The 22974-nt window shown below is 43.5% G+C and overlaps 1 long non-coding RNA gene and 1 pseudogene across 1 annotated transcript; both read right to left on the bottom strand.

The window, feature by feature from the left end:
- Positions 1–22905, bottom strand: LOC126493730 (uncharacterized). Its single transcript, XR_007589867.1, has 4 exons — positions 22787–22905; positions 1640–1694; positions 981–1044; positions 1–218 (listed from the first exon to the last, which is right to left on the bottom strand). It is a non-coding gene; the product is annotated as an uncharacterized lncRNA (long non-coding RNA).
- Positions 19707–20053, bottom strand: LOC126493729 (40S ribosomal protein S26-like; annotated as a pseudogene).
- Positions 22906–22974: the final 69 nt, after the last annotated feature.

Raw genomic sequence — 22974 nt, 5'->3', positions numbered from 1 at the left:
GGTTTTATTTTGTTTTACAAATTATAAATGTAAAGTTTAGGAACTATTTAGTGGGAAACTTTGGCTGGGTTAGATACTGAATACTGTAGCATTTATACAGTGAAACAGATTTCCTGTGTAGGTATTGTATGTCAACACACTTGTCTCCACACCTAGATCTCTCTTCTTCCACGGAGACACAACACAGACATTGCAGCACCATGTTGGACATGTGGGTTCTATGGAGACAGGGAGAGCCATCTTGAGCCTTAAAACAGCTGACATCCAGGGCGTAATGCTCTAGCCTATCCTACTGCCTCCTCCACCCACACATTTCCCAAGCCCATCTCTCATATGGAATCAATCCCTACTATGCTCCTGCATCTAGAAGGAAAGCAGCACAGAAGAGAGGACCACAAGCACACTCAGATTCTCACTGGAGCAGCAGAACCCTGGCCTGCCTTTTGTTTCAGATTTATACAGGTACCTGAGTGAGTCAGACTCCAGAACACCAGGAGTAATCTTACAAACATATCTTTCAATTTCCTATATATATATTTAGATACACATACAACTATTTTCCCACACCTCAAAAACACTTACTATGCTTTTATATTATCTACATAAAAATTAAGTCATTTTCACTTTTTATGCAAATGAATTGAATAGCTGGTCCATGTCAGGAATTAAACTCCTGAGATATATGTCATTCACTCAGAAAAAAGGCAATGAAATGAGAAGCTCTCGGTACATAAAGAACTTGTTTATACTGTCACAAGCTAAGTGCCATCTATGACCTGAGGGTCCAAACCATAGAAGAATTCTTAAAAAGTGGTTTTCTGTATCCAGGACATCAGCCTTTTCATTCAATAACTATTTTGTCAGTATCTAATATCTGGTTTGATATTTGACACCAGGCCAGGCTACGTGGGCAGTCTCAGCCTTGAGCTCACATCTCTCCTCCTTTCTCTGTCTCTCAAGTTATGAGATCCATGGCTCACCACATTAGCACACAAGGCTTGCAACCTTCACACCTGACTTCAATGTGGAGGCTTGTAATTGGTTCTGCAATGACAAGAAGGGTCAAGAACAAGTGGAATGCACTGATACATCTTGAACCAAGCTCCTCTGCCTATTTACCTAAAGGTTACATGGGTGAGCATTACTTATGTTGTATACAGAAGAGAAGCAACAAACAGCAAGAATGTTAACTAAATTCCACATAATATCAATGAAAATTAACCTTGTACATTTCTACCTTACATAGGAAACAGCTTTAAAATCACTTGTGAATACTCTTTTTTACCCACATTTTCTGTAAGCATGCTGATTCTGCAAGGAAGGGTGGCCTCTATTTGTAATTTTGCAAATCTCATCACCAGGGAATATTTATTAGAACACTGCGGCGTTGACTTTCTGCTCTTGCTGTGCCTAGGATGTCTCACCTGAATCAACACAGGTGTCAACAGCCACACATTAGTGCTGAAATGCAACATAAGGCGACATAAGGCACATGGGGTAGAGAGAAGTAATAACGAATCTTCTTAAGAAGATTGAGCAACTGAGTTCTATGACTTTCCATTTGTTTCTGGTTTAGGTACCAGGCTAATTCATAATTTAGGTACAGAAATCGAAAAAAATTAACAGTAATTAAAATAACCTCTTTTCCAAAGATGAGGACCCAGTAAGATCCACAAGACAGGAGTTCACATTTCCTGGAAGAAAGAAAGGCGAAAAGCATCAGTGAATGACCTGATCCCCGCCCATCATCTGGCTCTGCAGCCAAAATCTTTTAGTCCAAAACACATAGAGCCGAGTTGTGGTGATAACGACTTCCCCTGCATATAGAGAAAAATTCAGTAACAGTGAATTCTCACCCTGTTCCTTTAACATATCATCAGGTTTCATAAGGATTTTAGGAGCATTAAACAACAAACTTTCAAACAATCCATTTTAGTTAGTTTCTGAGGATTTCATACATAAATATAGTGTACATTTATCATAGTCCCCTAATTTCTCCACATCCTCCATGATTTCAAAATCAGCTGTGAGATCATTCCATGTCCATCCTCTCATGTATGTAGAGCTATCAACCAAATGTTGCTCAATTTACCCTTGCATCAGCCCCAGAAGAAAAGTTGACTCTTCTTCCTTTAGAAGCCATCAACTGTCAACATCTCTCATTAGGGGAGGGGCCAGTGATCTCCTTTCCTTTCCATGCTAGAATACTGAGTGCCTTGATCACAGAGGTCCTAAGAGTAGCAGGACTCTCATGTCCAGAAGACACAGCTTCACTGCAATTCTATGACATCTGGATCTAAAATCTTTTCATCCTTCTTCCAGGATAGGGTCTGAGCCTCCGAGGAAGGCGCAATATGAATTTATACCTGTGAACTCCACAGACACTTCTCTGAGTTTTGAGTTTCCTTGGGAAACACAGATTCCTGCATTACAGAACTTCTCTGATGAGGAGTGAGAGCTCACTAACGTATGTGTATAGAGATGTGAAGCCAGAGGGCAGTCTGAGATGAACATTAACATAATAATTGTGGTAGATTCACCCTGGGAGCCTGGGAGTTTGATGGGCATAGGTTTTCTACAGATTAACGTTATGAGATTATATGTGATTATGTGTTTCAACAAAGCATCATAAATGAAAAAAAATTACCAAAAAATAATAAAGAACAAGCAAGAGGAAAGAGAGAAGAAGATGAATATTCTCAGTTCTGCAGGTGGAAAGATAAAGAGCAAGCTGCCAGCATCCGGATCCCAGCATCTCAGATAGTTTGCTGTTGTCCTCACACACGGTGATTGATAGAAGAGAAATGATGATAGACACCATGTGATGACATGGCACTAAGGAGCCACTAAAATCAGGAATAAGAGAAGGCTGCCCACTCTCTCCATATTTCTTCAACATAGTCCTTGAAGTTTTGGCAATAGCAATAAGGCAACAAAAGGAGATCAAGGGGGTTCAAATTGGAAAGGAAGAAGTGGAGACATTTTCTTAATGGCTTATTTATGTGTGTGTGTAGGCCCAGCCCACTGTGTGTGGTGCTGACGTGGAAAAGTAGTCCTGCACCGTATAAATAAAGCAAGCTGTGCAAGCCAGTGTGCTGTTTTCCTCCATGGTTCCTGCCCCGAATTTTCTCACTGGTGGATCATGTTCTGAAAGTTGTGAGATGAAAAATCCTTTCCTCAGCTGAGTTGGTTTGGATCCCTGCTTTGTCACGGCAACAGAAAAGGAAGCCAGGATAAGACCTTCAATGGGCAAGGATTAGGACAGTAAGTAGAGCACCCCACAGTGCAGGGGACACCTTAACTTAGTACCATCCGCGACCCTCTCCCCAGCATTCCCACCAACTGAGTTCTTTAATATCCATCAGAGTCATCTAAAGGCCTTGTTGAAACAGACTGCTAGACTTGCTGTCCAGAGATTCTGATTCTTAGGTCTGGAGGAGAAGTCAGATGCCACCTTTGTAACAAGTTGCTAGGTGAAGCTGTTATTACTGAGAAAAGAACTTCACTTTAAAGTGTGCACATGGCTTCAAGACAAAATGAAAATTGAGCCTAGAACAGAAGGTACAGATGTTTATAGATGTCAAGTTCTAAACCACCAGTTTAGTGTCCTAATTCTTGACTACATAAGGATAGCTTTTAGGCAGCAAAATATCTCAGAAGAGTGTTGGCCCAAGTCCACAGTTGCAGTCCATTAAGAAGGCAGAAAGGAAGACAAGGTCCTGGGACAGCCCAGCAGAAGGTTCTGCACTGCTGGACTCTCCCTGCACTTAGTCACCAAGTCCAGAGCATGACTCTTACCACTCTCATCAACACTGCCACGGCTTCAGCTCCACATCCATTTCCCTACATTGTGCTTCTATGGCCTCCTGCCTCCTTTCCTTTTCTCCCTGTACAGTTGGTACGGAGAAATGGGTTTTCGGGGAGTTAATGTTATGCCCTGATCATGGAGTTCCCCCAAAGCCACTAGGAGACTGAGTCCTTAATGTAAAAGCAAAGAGCCATTATTATTACACAAGTTTGCAAACTCGGTCACCTTGTGTCCAAGGTATTGGAGTGATTTGGGAGCCCAGAGTTCAGTTGGGGTTGGGTTTTTGTAGTAGCAAAGGTGGGGGTGAGGGATTTCTAAGGTTCAGGAGCCATGATTGGCTGACATTTGTCTAGGAGTGTCCTGTTGAAAAGCAATGGGTGTGTGCTGGCAGGCGATCCTATCTGTAATGTTTGGAATGTTAGGAATTTCCTTTGGATGGTCTGTTCCTGGGTGGTGCCTGTGTAGTCTCAGTTTGTGGTCTTTCTTGGAACCAGGGTAAACTACTGAGACTCAGGCCTCTAGTGAACATGTTATGACTGGGTCCTACACTAAAGCTGCTGAAATTCTTCAGTGAGTCTGTGTCTCCTCCAAAGAAATAAGTTAGAAGCATCTAATCTCTCATAAGATTCTCCCATAGCACTCCTCCCTTGCCTTGTATTTTTCCTGAACACAACAGACTATTTCTCCTTCACTGTGGTCGGTTTCCCCCACTAAATCTATTCTTTCCTGTTTCTTCAGTTTTGTTACACTTCCTTCTAGATGTGATCAGGGAAGAAGTAAGTGAAGCTATAACTGAGAAATATCCTTCAGTGATTCTCTACCCTCAGAGTCACCAAGCTATTCTCACAGCATATTTGTTTCACAGAAACTTAAGAAACCAGGTAGAAACTGGCCAGAGAAGCTGGTAGGCTAACCACAGAGCCTCACTGTAATGATTTCAGCCACATAAGGCTGATACTTCCGGGTTTTAGGGGTCATGCAGGTACAGACAAGCCCTCAGGCAGAAGTGCCTAATGGCCCCCGGAGATGTTAAAGGGCCCCACATGACACACACATGGCATGGATTACATCATCCACTTATGACTCAGCTAAGCCCTTGTGGGCATGCATGCCTGCATCATCCATGTATGACCCTTGCGTGTGAGAGACCCGCCATCTGCATATGACGTAGCTATGCCCACTCCTGTGTGCATCGCTTGGCAGCTTTTAAAAGCTGGATGTGCCATCATCCTCTCTTTCTCTGCACACTGACTTTCCCCAGGCCTGTACACACACCCTCTAATAAACTCCTAAGCGGGTTTGTTGCGTGTTCCAGGTTTGCTTCTCACTTGTACCAGGTAATTTCAAAACGAACAGCCATGCTGCAGGACACCCCAATCTCTAGGAGCTCCACATTGGGACAAAACCCTCGACCCCTTCCCCAATTCCCTCAACTTTTCTGCCAGTGAGCAGGAGAGTTTCCTGCAGGTAGGCTCACCCAGCATCCAACCCCATCCACTGTACTGTCCAAGCTACTAGCCCCACTCTGCCCCCAAACTCACCTATCCTCTGGCAACCTCAGTGGAACTCTGAAACACAGTTTGCTACAATACGGAGGGGACTAAGAGATACGTGAACGACCACATGGCAGGACACCCCACTCTCTAGGACCTCCACATTGGGACAAAACCCTGGCCCCCTCTCCAAATTACCTTGGCTTTTCTAGCCAGCCAGCAGGAGAGTTTCCTGCAGATAGGGTCCCCCAACATCCAACCACATCCACTGGACCCTGCAAGCTACCAGCCCCATCCTGCCTCCAAATTCACCTATCCTCCTGAAACCTCAGTGGAACTCTGAAACACAGTTTGCTACAATACTGAAAGGGTGATGAGCTTGCTACGATACTGAGGTATCAAGAGCTCGCTACAACACTGAAGGGACCAAGAGAGAGGACCAAGAGATTGAAACAGGAGAGACGCCCAAGAGAGCAGGCTTAGAGAGACTTCAGAAGCTTCCTGAGACACAGACATTGACAGTACAGAGCAGAACAAGGAAAATTCCCAAACATTCAGACAGCCACTGCAAGGACTGAACCAAGGCATAAAGACAATCATCCCCAGTTGAAAAAAGAGATGGAAAGGTGCCAGTAGAAGAATTCATCAAACAACTGAAAAACCAACATGGTAACACCAGAACCTAGTGGTCACACAACAGGAAGAAGAAGAAGAAGAAGAAGAAGAAGAAGAAGAAGAAGAAGAAGAAGAAGAGGAAGAGGAAGAGGAAGAGGAAGAGGAAGAGGAAGAGGAAGAGGAAGAGGAAGAGGAAGAGGAAGAGGAAGAGGAGGAGGAGGAGGAGGAGGAGGAGGAGGAGGAGGAGGAAGAGGAAGAAGGAAGAAGAAGAAAGGGAAGAGGAAGAAGAAGAAAAGAAAAGAAGAAGAGAAGGAGGTAAGAAGAAGAAGAGGAGGAGGAGGAGAAGGAGCAGGAGGAGGAAGAGAAGGAGGATGAGGTGGTGGTAGAGGGGATTGGGAGGGAGAAGAGAAGGAGAAGGAGAATATGAAGAAAATAAAAAGAAAAAAGACAATCACTTTGTGTCCAGGCCTCTTCAGGGTAAGGGTCAGGCCCAGGCTGACATCTTTTCTTCATTGGGTCTAGGTCTCTTCAGGGTAAGGTTTTGGCCCAAGCCAACATCTTTTCTTCATTGGGCCCAGGCCTCTTCAGGTTAAGGGTTTGGCCCAGGCCCACACTATTTGTTCATTGGACCCAGGCCTATTCAGGGTCAGGTTCAGGCCCAGGCCCACACCTTTCTTCATTTGGCCCAGGCCTCTACAGGGTATAGGTTTGTCCCAGTCCCAAACCTTTTCTTCTTCGGGCCCTGGTCTCTTCAGGGTAAGGGTTAGGCCCAGGCCCACGTCTTTTCTTCATTGGGCACAGGTTTCTTCATGGTAAGGGTTAGGCCCAGGCCCACATTTTTTCTTTAATGGGCCTAGGCCTATTCAGGGTAAGGGTTTGGCCCAGGCCCACATCTTTTCTTCTTTGCGCCCAGGCCACTTCAGGGAAAAGGTCAGGCCCATGCCTACATCTTTTCTTCATTGGGCCCAGACCTCTTCAGGGTCTGGTTCAGGCCCAGGCCTACACGTTTCTTCATTGGGCCCAGGCCTCTTCAGGGTAAGGGTTAGGCCCAGGCCCTGATCCTTTTAAATACGCCCTGGCCAATTCCGGGTAACGTCCAGGCCCTGGCCCACATCTTCTCTTTACTGGACCCAGGCCACTTACTGTAAATGTTAGGCCCAGGCCCACATCTTCCTTCATTGGGCCCAGGCCTCTTCTGGGTAAGGGTCAGGCCCAGACCCACATCTTTTCTTCATTCGGCCCAGGCCTCTTCAGGGTAAGGGTCAGGCCCAGGCCCATATAATCACTTCTTTTGGCAAAGGCCACTTCTGCGTAAATGTTAGGCCGAGGCCTACATCTTTTCTTCATTGGACCCAGGCCTATTCAGGGTCAGGTTCAGGCCCAGGCCCATACCTTTCTTCATTGGGCCCAGGCCTCTTTAGAGTAAGGGTTAGGCCCAGGCCCACATCATTTCTTCATTGGGCCCAGGCCTCTTCAAGGTCAATGTTAGACCCAGGGCCACATCTTTAATTCATTGGGCCCAGGCCTCTTCAGGGTAAGGTTCAGGCCCAGGCCCAACTTTTCTCTTAATTGGGCCCAGTCAGTTCAGCATAAATGTTAGGCTAGGCCCACATCTTTTCTTCATTGAACCCAGGCCTCTTCAGGGTAAATGTTCCCAGGCCCACATCTTTTCTTCTTTGGGCCCAGGCCACTTCAGGGTAAGGGTTAGGCCCAGGCCCACATCTTTTCTTCATTGGGCCCAGGCCTCTTCAGGGTAAAGGTTTGGCCCAGGCCCATATCTTTTCTTCATTGGGCCCTGGCCACTTCCGCATGAATGTTAGGCCCAGGCCCACATCTATTCTTAATTGGGCCCAGGCCTCTTCAGGGTAAGTGTTTGGCCCAGGCCAACATTTTTTCTTCATTGCTCTTAGGCCTCTTCAGGGTAAAGATCAGGACCAGGCCCACATCTTTTTTTCATTGTGCCCTGGCCTCTTCAGGGTAAGGGTTTGTCCCAGGTCCACACCTTTTCTTCATTGGACCCAGGTTTCTTCAGGGTAAGGGTTAGGCCCAGGCCCACATCTTTTCTTTAGTGGGCCCAGGCCTCTTCAGAGTAAGGGTTTGGCTCTGGCCCACACCTTTTCTTCATTGGGCCCAGGCCTCTTCAGTGTCAGGTTCAGGCCCAGGCCCACGCCTTTATTCATTGTGCCCAGGTTTCTTCAGGGTAAGGGTTAGGCCCAGGCCTACATCTTTTCTTCATTGTGCCCAGGCCTCTTCAGCTGAAATGTTAGGCACAGGCCCATATCATTTTGATATTCGGCACAGGCCTCTTCAAGGTAAGGATTAGGCCCAGGCCCACCTCTTCTCTTCATTGGGCCCTTCCCACTTCAGCATAAATGTTAGGCCCAGGCCCACATCTTTTCTTCATTGGACCCAGGCCACTTCGGTGTAAATGTTAGGCCCAGGCCCACATCTTTTCTTCATTGGGCCCAGGCCTCTTCAGGATAAGGTTCAGTCCCAGGCCCAACTTTTCTCTTCATTGGGCCCAGTAACTTCAGCATAAATGTTAGGCCCAGGCCCACATCTTTTCTTCATTGAACCAACCCTCTCCAGGGTAAATGTTCCCAGGCCCACACCTTTTCTGCATTGGGCCCAGACCTCTTCAGGGTAAGGGTTAGGCTCAGGCCCACATCTTTCTTCATTGGGCCCAGGCCACTTCAGCGTAAAATTTAGGCCCAGGCCCACATCTTTTCTTCATTGGGCCCGGGCCTCTTCAGGGCAAGGGTTTGGCCCAGGCCCACATCTTTTCTTCTTTGGGTCCAGGCCTCTTCAGGGTAAGGGTTTGGCCCAGGCCCACATCGTTCTTCATTGGGCCCAGGCTACTTCAGAGAATTCTTTTTTTAAATGGTTGTAAGGGCGTCCTTAATGATAACATTATCAAATAATAAGGGCTTGATTTCCTCTACAGAAGACAAAAGAATAGTAAAGAAAGACTGAACCAAAGCAAAACCAAGACTCCATGAGGAAAACACAAAGTCACATATCTCCAGATCTGGCCACTAAGTCATTTATTTGATCTCAGGTAATGAACTCCAAAGAGCATAGGCAGACCATTCTCCTCAGCTTTTCCTTCTGCAGCTCACATGGCCTCTCTCCCAGGATTGCTCCACTCCAGTCCAATCTAATCCAATCCCAGGATTAAACACAGATTTCCTTACACAATCCCACTTTCCTGGGATCTTCAGCATCCTGATTGGTCAATAACAACTTAAACCTGACCCTCACAGCTTTATAAATTGCCTTATTTGGAGCTTTCAGTATGGGATTCAGTATTATTGCACACCACCTAAACAGTCCAACTATTTTTGAGATATTGGTGCAAATCTTTATGTCTCCATAACTCTGCTTTCCTGTTCAGCCTCAGCTGTCAACTTGATGCAGACCTGTATTGTATGAGGGGGTCTCAAGTGAGCAATGCCTAAGATCATGTCAGACTCTGGCCATGTCTTGATTGATCAATGATGTGGGAGAATCCAGCACGATGTGGTAGGCTTCATTCCCGGACTGTTAGTCCTGGGCTGTGTAATAAAGCAGGGTGAACTAGGCAGAATGTGAGCCAGCCAGCCATGGTCCACCATGGTCCAGGCTTTTGGTTCACGCCCTGTCTTCTCTCAGTGTTGGATTGTGAATTCTAAGCCAAATTTCCCCTTTCCTCCTCAAGGAGTTCTGGTTCAGAGTATTTTATCACTCAATAGGGGTGAAACTAGACCATCTTCATTCTGCTTGTTTAAAAACTAGCTGCTCAAGAATGACAGTTCTGGATTCACCAGCCAGACTCGGAGGGGAGTGGACATACTGTACTGAGAGGTTCCAACCATGCTTGAGTTCCTGTTCTGACTTCCTTTGATGATGAACAGCAGTATGGAAGTGTAAACCTTTCTTCCCCGTTAGCAACAGCAATAGTAACACCAACATACAGAACTTGGCACCAGAATTATGGGTATTGGCATGACAGACCTGACCATGTTACTTTGGGGAGGACTGTGGAAGGACTTTGGAACTTTGGGTTAAAGAAGTAATTGAGTGTTCAAAGCCTGGTGAGCTGTTCTAGGGGATCTTGAGAACTAAGTGTTGAGAGATATGCAGCCTGTAGCACCTGGCTTATGATGTTCCAGAAGAAAGTTTTGAAAGTCCCTTGAAGACTCTATGGGGCCCTTGCTTGTTTTGAGTAAGGAATCTGTGGTTCTGGTTAGGTGGGGCTAAGGAATCAGCCATGATTAACAAGAAACCAGAAACACTAAAGTAAAACCTTTGCTTGACAGTTCTGCTGCCAGCGGGAGAAGTGGCTGGAATTTCAGATCCCAGCTTTGGTGGCTTTGGAGTGATGGCATGGGACGAGCACAGAAAACCTTCCTTGGCAGCCCTTTCGAGCAGAGTCACAGAACAATGTCTTGTGTCTGAATCGTAACTTCTTTTCTATAAAATGAATTGCATACTTGTGGTTCCTAAACAGTTTTACAAATATACAGCATAATATACATGATAGAGGAAAATAGTCAAGGATATATTAAAATAAGTTGTGTTTATACTTTTAGCTTTCTTTTTGTTCTAAAATCTTGAGCTTGTGACCCAAACAGTTAGTAGTTACTTTTCTACAAGATTATGAGAACTATGCCATAGAAGAGGAAAGAAACTTGAAACATTTTTATATCTTATTTATCTATTTATACTGTTGTAAGCTGTATTTACATCTTAAATCATCTTCTGATACCTTCGAAGCTCATGATTATATCCTCAGACCTCTATATATAATGAGCTAAAAAGCTGGCTATAGCCATGTGGAAGGATATGGTTATCTGATGTTGCCAAGCTGACAAAGTCATAGGTAGCCTAGGGGCACCCATCTCCAGGCTCCGGTTCTTACAGCCAGCCTCTCTCAGCCACTTCCACTCCTGCCACCTTCCTTCTGAAGAAGCGCCCTTTTGTCCCTCTCTCCTTTTCTCTATTACCTTCTCTTCTCCCCAGAATCCTCTACATTCAAGCTCTGTGGACATGGCATCTCACCCACCATGCCAATTTATTCTGACCCACAAAAGACAAGTTTAAATTTAATCAGAACTGACTGATTGTGAGGCACATGGGCTCATGCCAGGAAGTCAGTTTAGAGAAAGTGGAAGAAGTTGTCTGTCCCATAGTGTCAGTCAGACAGAAACATGCATACAGACAACTACAAACATCACAAAGACCAAGGGCAAAGGAGAAAAGTTTGTCCTAACAAGAAACAGAAAATGTTTTGAAAACAGCGACAGATTGGCATTCTCAGGTGGGAGTGACCCTCCTGGCTCAGTTATACCCAAGCCATCCAGACTCAAGGCTCTCTCCTGTCCTTGATCAAACAGACCATGGGAGATTCCTCCACAGGGAGGTAGGACTCAAACCCATGATCCCCTCTATAGGCCCGGAAAGTCTTCTGGGCCCCTATGGTCCTGGCCCTTCCTAGTGTGTATGCTACTGGTCTCCTTATTGAGGGGCTAATATTGGGCCCATATTACCACTAGTTGAATTGCCCCCAACTTTTCCTTTATAAATTGTGCCAACTTGTTTAAAATGCATGACTGCAAAATGAGTAGCATGATTATGATAAGAAGTGGTCCCAGCAGGGTAGAGACCAAGTTGGTGAGCCCGGGTGATGAATTAAACCAGGATTCAAACCATCCATGATTGGCTTCAAAATCTCTTTTACACTTGGCCAATCCTTCTTTAATTTTAGCCATAGATTTTCTGACTATCCCTGAATGGTCGACATAAAAACAGCATTCCTCACTCAGTGCTGGACATAGTCTTCCCTGTTGGAGAAAGATGAGGTCTAATCCTTGTCTTTTCTGCATCACCTCAGCTAAGGATGTTAAGGATTCCTGGATATGGAAGATAAAATATTCTAGCATTTCTATATCCAATTCGATGGCTTCACACAGGCAGGAATAATGTTGGTGCTGAGTGACCAGAGAAACAACTCCTGCCACTACTGCTACTAAGCTGACTCCCAGAAGTATGCTCAGAATTAGGGCTGTTACCGATTCACTCTTAACTTTGGAGGGGCCCCATTCTAGCTTCCTATAGAGGTCCTCTTTGGTGTGATAAATTAATCATGGGACCAACCATGCCATCACACATAAACCTTTGGCTTTGTCCAGAACCAGTGTATGAGCACAAGGCATCAGTGCTGTGGAACATCCCATCGGGTATCATTGTGGGAAATCAGATATCCTTAGGGGGTTGTGAGCATCAGGGTCTTGTTGTAGAAGAGCTGTCACTCATGGGAACTTTCCCTATTCAGAGGCCTTGGAGTAAAATCTGCTGTAAGGTCAGTTGGGCCTTAGATTGCCAATGGCACTGGGAAGAATCCGAGGCCTGAGAATAAGTTTCTGTGGTGTCGATTCCCTCGTAATAAGGGGGAATAGCACCATAGCAAAGCCAACAAGACTGTTAGGCTAGGCTTAGTGGTGTTTAGGACTAGAAATGACTGATAGAGGAGAGTCAGAAGTGGGTCCTCCGCTTCAGTATGGACCGAATGGCCCATGGGTTCCTGGTAATTGCGGGAATAGGTACTAGACCAGGTTTATACAGTTTTCATGTCCTTAAGATGTGGGGTACTTGGCCTGAGTGCCAAGGTTGTGGGCCTAGGACAGCTGATCACCTGGTTTGAGCCTACTGCTGTAGGGGGGACCACTATACTAACCAGACTGTGAAGATAGCACCCAGGCTCAAGCCTAATCCATCTTGATATAGCAGTATACCCCGCATGAATCCTCTTTCTACTTGCCCATATGGGTAAATTGTAAGCACACCAGCTTACAATGACCCTCAATTTATCCATTCTGTCTCTCTTGGTTAAAAACAGGATTTGGGAAACACAGTCTGCTATAACAGAGAAGAGTAAGAGACCCTACAAGCTACAAGGCTCATCCTGCTCCAAAACTTGCCTATCTTCTAGCAACCTTAGTAGAACTCTGAAGCACAGCTTGCTACAATACAAAGAGGACCAAGAGGTGAATGACAAGCCACCTGGAAGGACCCCACTCTCTAGGCCCTCCATAGTGGGGCAAAACCCTGGGCCCCTCCCCCACCTGCCTCAGCTTCTCAAGCCAGCCAGCAGAAGAATTTCCTGCACCTATGGTGTGGAAGGTCCTTCTGTCTATGTGTTGCTTTTATGGTTAATGAATAAAGAACTTCTTTGAGCCTATGGCAGGGAAGAGCAGAACTAGGCAGGGAAAGCTAGGCTGTATGCTGGGAGAAAGGACAGAGTCAGAGAGACACCATGGAGCCACTGTCAGAGTCAGACCTGCTGAAACTTTGCCGGTAAACCACTGTCAAGTGGCAATATATGGATGAATAGAAATGGGTTAAATTAATATGTAAGAGATTAGCCAATAATAAGCTAGAGCTAATGGGCCAAGCAGTGATTTAATTATTAGAGTTTCTGTGTGATTATTTTGGGTCTAAGCTAGCTGGGTGGCTGGGAACCAACAAGCAGCCTCCTTCTACAAATTGGCGCCCAATGTGGGGCCAACTAAAATCCACTTAAAAACTCAAGAGAGCTTAAAAATGAATCCTAGACACAAAAGAACAGAATTAAGCATGGTTTGGTAGTGACATTTTCTTGGCTGGGCTCTGTTTGCTAGAAGCAAGCAGAGTCATGGCTCCTTTAAGAGAAGTTTTCCTGATTCAGTGGTAATAGGAAAAAAAATGTCGTGGTTTTGAAATGCCAGCTTTACTCTGACTCTTTATTGAGGTCCAGCTATGGAGCACTGGAATGGGGTTTGTGGGCCCAGGTGCTTGTATGCCTGCTTGGGAAGGTAGCTAAGACCATGCCCACAGCTCAGCATCCCCTGGCTGGGTAGGAGGCAGGTTCAGGACTGCTAGGAATGAATGCACAGGCAGGAGAGCATGGCAGATTCCTGCTGCCATACACAGAGATATTTCCAGGCTGGGCAATGCTCTGCATGGCAGATTTAGCTATTACTCAGATAAAAAGGTTTTATGTGCTGCATGCTCATTCTCAGAGTTAAAGAGCTAATGGGGCAAGCAGGGATTTTAGTCAATATAGTTTCTGTGTGACTATTTTGGGTCTAAGCCAGCTGGACAGCCGGGAACCAACAAGTGGCCTTCTTCCTACACAGGTAAGCTACAACAATAACCCCCGTCTACCAGACCCTGTAAGTTACAAGTTCCACCCCACCCCCAAATTGACAATTCCTGCAACCTCAGTGGAACTCTGAAACACGGTCTGCTACAATACAGAGAGGACCAAGAGGTGAGTGACCAGCCACCCAGTGGGATACCCCATTTTCTAGGCCCTCCATAGTGGGGCAAAACCCAGGCCCCTCCCCCACCTGCCTTTGCTTCTCTAGTTAGTCAGCAGGAGAGTTTCCTGCAGGTAGGCTGCCCTAATATCCCCCATCCACCAGACCCTACAAGGTACAAGCCTCATCCTGCCCCCAAACTTGCCTATCATCCTGCAACCTAGGTGGAACTCTGAAACACAGCCTGCTACTACACAAGAGAGGTCCAAGAGGTGAGTGACGAGTCACCCAGCAGGACAACCAACTCTCTAGGCCCTCAATACATGGGGAAAAACTCCGAGTCCATCCCCCGTCTGCCTCAGCTTCTCTAGCTAGCCAGCAAGAGAGTTGCCTGCAGGTAGGCTGCTCACACATCCCATCCCATTCACTGGACTTTGAAAGTGGCAAATCCTACTCCACCCCCACATCCTCCAGCCACCCCCTGCAGCCCCACAACCTAGAGGAATGCTGAAACACAAGTGGGAAACACAAGAGAGCAAACCAGGAGAGCAGACCAAGAGAGCAGACTAAAAGAGACCTCAGTGGCTCCCTGAGACACAGACATTGACAGTACAGAGCAGACCAAGAACAGCTCTGAAAGACACAGACAACCACTGCAAGGATTGTACCAAGATGCAAAGGCACTGCCAGCATCAATTGAAGGAAGAAATGGGTAGGCACCAATGCAGGAATTCATCCAACATCCTAAAAATCAACATGGTAACACCAGAATCCAGTGCTGTGGAACAATGTTCTTCTACCCTGTAAAGATGGGTCACTTATATTGCTTTTTAATAAGATGCTGCTTGGCCAGTAGCCAGTCAGGAAGTATAGGTGGGGCAACCAGAACAGGAGAATTCTGGGAACAGAAAAGGCTCAGTCTGCAGTCATCCCCTGACACAGAGGAAGCAAAATGAGAATGCCTCACTGATAAAAGGTAGAAAGCCATGTATCTAACATAGACAAGAATTACAGATTAATGTAGGAGTTAATAAAAACCCTGAGCTAATAGGCCAACCAGTTTATAATTAATGTAGACCTCTGTTTATTTCTTTGGGATTAAACAGCTGTGGGAAAGGAAGGGACAGAAACTTCTGTCAACAATTCAGTGGACATAGCACAGGAAGACATGATCATCCTAACCCAGAAGGAGAAGAAAACAAATTTAAATATAAATTTATGAAGATGATGAAGACCTTTAAAGAGAAAATCAAAAACTCCCTTAAAGAAATGGAAGAAAAAAACAAACAAAAAATGAAAGAAATTAATAAATCCCTCAAAGAAAACCACAAAAAAAAAAAAACAATCAAACAGTTGAAGCAAACAGTTCAAGACTTGAAGACTGAAATAGAGGCAATAAAGAAAATACAAGCTGAGGAATTCTGAATATGAAAAATCTGGGTAAACAAAAGGAACTACAGAGGCAAGCATAAACAACAGAATACAAGAGACAGAAGAAAGAATTTCAGGTGCTGATGACACTGTAAAGAAAATAGACTCATTGGTCAAAGGAAACATTAAATCCAACAAATTATTAACAGAAAACATCCAGGAAGTGTGGAACACCATGAAAAGACCAAACCTAAGAATAATAGGGATAGAAGAAGGAGAGGAACTCTAGCTCAAAGGCACAGAAAATATATTCAACAAAACCATAGAAGAAAATTTCCTCAACCTAAAGAAGTATATCCCTATGAAGGTACAAGATGCTTACCAAATAGACTGAATCAAAAAACACATCCCCTCACCATATAATAATCAATCCAAATGCAAAACACACAGAATAAAGAAAAATATTTAGAGCTGCAAGGGAAAGTGGTCAAGTAACATATAAAAGTAGACTAATCAGAACTACATCCAACTTCTTAGTAGAAACCATAAAAACCAGAAGGTTCAGGGAAGATGTGCTGCAGACACTAAGAGACTATGGATGCAAGCCCACACTAATATACCCAACAAAGTTTTCAACCCCCATCAACGGAGAAAGCAAGATATTCTATGACAAAACCAGATTTAAACAATACATTACACAAACCCAGCTCTGCAGAAAGTACTAGAAGGAAAACCCCAACCCAAGAAAGCTCACTGTACCCCCAAAAATACAGGCAACAGATAATCTCCCACGAGCAAATCCCAAGGAAGGGAAACACACACACTACCACTGAAAAATAACAGAAATTAACAACCACTGGTCATTAATATTTCTTAATATCAACGAACTCAATTCACCTATAAAAAGACACAGGCTAAGAGAATGGATACGAAAGCAGAATCCATCCTTCTGCTATATACCAGAAACACACCTCAACTTCAAAGACAGACATTACCTCAGAGCAAAGGATTGGGTAAAGTTTTTTTAATCAAATGGACCTAAGAAACAAGTGGGTGTAGTTTTCCTATTAGCTAACAAAATAGACTTCAAACTAAAATCATTCAGAAGAAATAAAGAAGGAAACTTTATACTCACAACAGGAACAATCCATTAAGATGTAGTCTCAATCCTGAACATCTATGCCCCTAATACAAGAGCATCCACATTTGAAAAGGAAACATTACTCAAGCTTAAAGCACACATCAAATCCCACACACTAATAGTAGGAGACTTCAACACTCCACTCTCATCAATGGACAGGTCAACCACACAGAAACTTAACAGAGAAATAAAAACTGACAGATGTCATGACTCAAATGGACTTAACAGACATCTACAGAATATTCCACCCAAACACAAAAGGTGCTTCTTCTCAGCACCTAATGGAACCTTCTCAAAAACTGACCACATACTCAGTAACAAAGCAAACCTCCACAGAAACAAAAAAATATTGGAATTATGCCTTTCTTATTGGAATACCATGGTTTAAAGTTAGAATTCAACAACACTAATTGAAGAAAACGTACAAACTCATGCAAACTGAACAGTGAACTATTGAGCCACCCCTGGGTCAAGGAAGAAATAAATAAAGAAATTAAAGACTTCTTAGAATTCAACAGAAATGAAGACACATGTACACAAACCTTTGGGACACTATGAAAGCAGTACTAGGAGGAAAGTTCATAGCACTAAGTGTCTATATACAGAAAGTGGAGAAAGCTTACACTAGTGACTTAACAGCACACCTGAAAGCTCTAAAACAAAAAGAAGCAGACTCGCCCAGGAGGAGTAGATGACAGGAAATAATCAAATTGAAGGCTGAAATCAATAAAATAGAAACAAAGAAAACAATACAAAGAATCAATGAAACAAAAAGCTGGTTCTTTGAGAAAAATCAACAAGTTAGACAAACACCCAAACTAATCAAAAGGCAGAGAAAGAACATCTAAATTAACAAAATCAGAAATTAAAAGGGGGACATAACAGGCACTGAGGAAATCCAGAGAATCATTATGTCATACTACAAAAATCTGTACTCCCCAAAATTGGAAAATGTAAAAGAAATGAACAATTTTCTGGATAGGTACCATATGCCAAAATTAAATCAAGACCAGGTGCACAATTTAAATAGACCTATAAACTGCAAGGACAGAGAAGGTGTCATCAAAAACCTCCCACCCCCCTGATGGAGGAAGGTCATTGGCTAATAAAGAAACTGGCTTGGCCCATTTTATTGGTTAGAACATAGGTGGGTGGAGTAAACAGAAGAGAATGCTGGGAGGAAGAGGAAGTGAGGTCAGAAGTAATGCAGCTCCTCTCAGAGCCAGACGCCTCAGATAGAGAGGCATGCTCCGCTCTCCCGGGCACGCAAAGAAGCTCCTCCGACCCAGGATGGACATAGGCTAGAATCTTCCCGGTAAGCGCACCATGGGGTGCTGCAAACAATGATTAGAAATAGGCTAAATTAATATGTGAGAATTAGCCTAGAAGAAGCTAGATAGAAATGGGTCAAGCAGTCTTTAAATGAATACAGTTTGTGTATTGTTATTTCGGGCATAAGCTAGCCAGGTGGCCAGGGTGCTGGGGACGCAGCCCCGCCGCTCATATTTCAACCCCCCCCCCCAAAAAAAATCCCAGGGCTGGATGATTTTAGTGTAGAATTCTACCAGAACTGCAAAGATGAGCTAATACTCCTCAAAGTGTTCCACATAATAGAAACAGAAGGAACATTGCCAAATTCTTTTTATGAGGCTACAGTTACCCTGATACTGAAGCCGCACAGACTCAACCAAAAAAGAGAATTACAGACCAGTCTCACTCAAGAACATAGATGCAAAAATACTCAATAAAATACAGGCAAACTGAATCCAAGAACACATCAAAAAAATCATCCACCATGATCAAGTCAGCTTCATTTCAGAGATGCAGGAATTGTTCAACATATGAAAATCTATCAATGCAATCAATCATATAAATAAACTAAAAGAAAAAACATGTGATTATCTCATTAGATGCTGAAAAAGCATCCCTAGTACTGGGATTAAAAATGGGAGCCACCACCACCTGGATCTGTTTCTGCATTGATCTTATATAGCCCGGGGTGGCCTTGAATTAATAGAGATCCATCTGCCTCACTCTCCTAACTCCTGAAATTAAAGGTGTGTGACGCCATTGCCTGGCCTCTCCTGGCTTAGTTTCACTTTCTGGCTTTCAGGCAAGCTTTATTTATAATACATGGATAAAATATCACTATGGTTTTCCTTTTGTCTAAAATTTTTAAAAAGGCTATAACTAGGCGGCTGGAGAGATGGCTCAGAGGTAAAGAACACTGGCTACTCTTCCAGAGGTCCTGAGTTCAATTCCCAGCATTACATTGTTAAGTGAGTTATATAGGACAATACCTTCAACAAGAATAGAAATATATGCATGGTATGTTCTATCAAAGTTAATCTCAATATACAAAATTGTATATAATATACAAAAGTCCAACCCGTTGTAAAGTATTTAAAACTAGTAGCTGCTTTTTAAAAGTGGATTCAATAATCTGCCTTTTTATCTTAATATATATATGTNATCTGCCTTTTTATCTTATCATATCTATATCCTCCCATTTTTCTTTTCTGTTCCCTTTTTGGCAGGTGTTGGGGCCTTTGCACTGGATTTTAAGGTACTTCTAATATGGTGTCAGTCATATTGTCTGGGGACCTATCACAATATAAAAATTTAGAGGAAAATCTGAACAATAAGATCTGTTTTATATTTAGAAGACCTTTAAGAAGATTAATGTAATCAACCTACTTTACTTTGGACTCTCATTGTCATTGTAATAAACTCAGATGGGCACACTGTACATCTTGTACCATGTTCCCCAGTTCTCCTTTATGTGACATTCATGCCCCTCACTCAGAATGGTGTCAGTGTATAAAAGATGTGGTAATAAAACCTGTGAACACCCACTTAAAGCAACATCATTAAAAATAAGAGTGTGTCCCCACAAGAAATCTTGAGGACAACACACACATATCGGTTCTTTTATTTTTTTTAAGTGTAAATCCCATTTATTTTTCCAAGGTGTTTTCTTCTATCTTTATGAAGCCACTTTACATGGGCTTTGGTTTAGGTTGTGGTGCAGCACCAGAAGGTCTAAATCATGGTGGGGGTGTTCAGTCCTTCCGAGCTTCCCGAGATCGGTTCCTGACTACCTTGCTGTGAGTAGCACAGCTCACAGTAATGGAGCTTGACATAGAGTGTGGGGAGCACATAGGCGTCGAAGACACTTGCTTTGGATATGTCCCTGATGGCAGCCGCCTCTACAATGTTCCAAATGATGAACTTCTTAATGGCCTTGTCCTTGGGCATGCAGCGGGCACAGTTAGTGCAGCAAATTGGCTGCACATGGCTGCGGCCCTTTTTGGCACGACCGTTGTTTCTCCTTTTTTTGGTCATCTTGGAGTCGGGTCCCGAAAGAGGCCGCACATCGGTTCTTAACGTCTGACTGTGACTTTGTGTGCTCTTCTGAGTCAGTGAGTTTAGAATGGCCTTTTGAAGATCCAGTTACTATGCTGTGGTGGTTTGAACAATGGCCCCCAGAGGCTCATGTATTTGAATGCTAAACCACCAGGGACTGAAACTCTTTGATAGGATTATCATTAGATTTGTTGGCCTCCTTGGAGGAAGTATGTGACTGTAGGTGAGTTTAAGGTTTTAAAAGAAGTGGAGAGGTCCACATCTCTCTCTTGCCCTGCTACCTGCTCCTCAGAATACAGTCCTCAGCTACTGCTTCACTGCCATGCCTGCCTCTATGCCCCCCCATGACAATCTTAATGAGCTAAATCTGTGAAACTATAAGGAAACCCCCAGTGATATGCTTTCTCTTGCCTTGGTCATGGTGTCTCTTCACCGCAAAAGAACAGTGGCTAAGACACCTGCCAGTTAGGTGACAGTAGCCTAATGGGCTAAGACACCTCCACAGCATAAGATAAGCTTTGGATCAGAGTCCAAAAAATAGAACAGTTTTCCCATTGCAAGGCTTCATGAGTCTAGGAATCAAGGGGATAGAAATGGAAATGGATGGCTCACTATCACCCCTAGTGGCTGGGACAGTTTTTGCTGCCTGTGAATGACTTCTGTTCTGCTGGCCTAAAAGTTTTGGTTCCAATTTAGAGATGGGTGCATCTGCCTGGAGACATAATAAAATTTCCATATAACTAGAAGCTCGGGCCACTTTGAAATTCTGATGCTTTTGTCTCAACAGCCTAAGACTGTAATAACAGTTTTAAGAGGAGATGTGATTTATCAAGACTCCTAGGGGAAATTTGGATTGTATCTCCAAAATGGTGATAAGGCAGTCTGGCTTGCATGAGATCCTACAGTGTTTCTCTTGGCGTTAGCATGTTCTGTGATTCATGTTAATAGTAAATTATAACAACCAATCCAGGCAGGATGAGAAAGGACCCAGATCCTTCAGGGATGAGGTATGGGTCACTCCTCCAGGAAAAGTACCAAAGCCTATTCTGGTATTGCTGAGGTTGGGGGAAATACAGAATGGACTGCAGAGAAAGGTAATTATAAATACAATCTAACGTCACTGTTGCCGAAACAAGGATTACAAGTGACATGAGTGTTTCTGTCATATTTTGTTAAGAACATATTTATGAATATACACACATATAGTAAGTATTTATGTTTTCATCCCTCTTCTTCCTTATCGTGTAATTTTAAATCCTTTGAGATAATATCAGGATATTGCATTTAAGTTATAAGATATCAAGATTTTGTTCCCCATGAGCTATTGGTACCTATCCTAAAGTATATACTACATTTACAGTGTACATGAAATGTTATACCACTAGGTGGAGCTATGACTTGGTTACTGTTCTCATTGGAAACTAGGATGACAGGAGATGTGAGCATGTGTCACTCTGGGAAGGTGTAGACTGTGACGCTAGACTCACTTGTCAGCTTCCCAGCATATGTCACTATCAGCCACACCCAAGCAGTTGCTTCCATCAGAAGGATTTTCTTGGTTGGATCATTTGAAGTCAAAAGACCCACCCTAAACCTAGATAATGTGAGGCCAGAAGACCTATCCTAAATCTGGGTCATGCCTTCTAATGGAAGCCTACGTAAAAGGACACGGAGAAGGAAGCCCGTGCTTTTGCATGCTTTCCCTTACTCTCGCTGGCGAAGCTCATTTATCCTGCTGCTGAAGCATTGCTTTGTTAGTATTAGAACTTATTTCTTTGGAATTGCGGGGCACACTCAAGACCATCTGAGACATTTGTCCCTGACGACTGAAGAACTGCTGATTTCTTGGCCTTTCTATTGAGAATCGGCCATCTTTGCACTACTAGACCACACCCTGTAAGCCACTCGAATACACCTTGTGGGTGTATATATATGTACATGTGTGTATGTGTATATGTGTACATGTGCGTGTGTGTACATATATGTACATGTGTGTCTGTATATGTACATGTGTGTATGTATGTACATGTGTGTATATATGTGTATAGAAATGTAAAGGTGTATATGTGTATATATGTGTATGTGTGTGTTTACATGTGTGTATATGTGCATGTGTGTGCATGTATGTACATATGTGTATGTATATGTAAATGTAAATATACATATAATTCATCTTAAAGGAGAACCTACTACTGATGCTCTTCTAGGTCAGCATAATTTCTGTTTTCTAAAGCTTCTCCTTATGTCCACAGTAAGTGTAGCTCTCACCTGTCATCAAAGGATCTTATATTTGCAACACACCGTGACCATTACTGAAAACCACAACTGGTCAAAGTGAAGAGTTCAACTGATAGTGGGGTTCATGGCCCAAACAGATGAACCTGCAACACAACTGCTTGACCTGGGTGGAACTTTGTCAAATTAAGGTTATCAATTTCAATAGTTCAGCTAAAGGCTGTATCATTTCTAAAAGTTTCTCATTCTTGACTCTGTTATAAACGATTTTTTAAGGATATAATATAAAAAGTAAGCTAATAGTCACCATGATCACAAAAATATATATACAAGGTAGCTCATTATAGCTTTTGCAGAATCCCATCCATAGTAGAAACAAAAAGGTTGTTAAATTCCTGCATGGTGATATTGTCTGCAATTATCTTGGGGCTGGTTGACAATTTTCAAATTTATTTATTTATTAATCAAATTAACTTACCTCTGTGATAATTTTCAGGATATTATTATAGGTGCAATATGCTTGATTGGCCAGCAGGTGTCGCAGTTGCGCAGTAAGGCAGGTCCAAGATCAGTGCCTGAAATATCTGAGACTTAGAATTACTAACAAATTTAGTTAATTACATAAGAGCAGCACATCTGCATATGGAGGCTTGAGTTGGTCGGAAT

This window comes from Alexandromys fortis, unplaced genomic scaffold, assembly GCF_014885135.2.
Source record: "Alexandromys fortis isolate MF-2015 unplaced genomic scaffold, M_Fortis_MF-2015_v1.1 scaffold_359, whole genome shotgun sequence".
NCBI lineage: Eukaryota > Metazoa > Chordata > Mammalia > Rodentia > Cricetidae > Alexandromys > Alexandromys fortis.
Note: the sequence above shows the minus strand (reverse complement) of the source record. Positions and strands in the feature narration are given on the sequence as shown.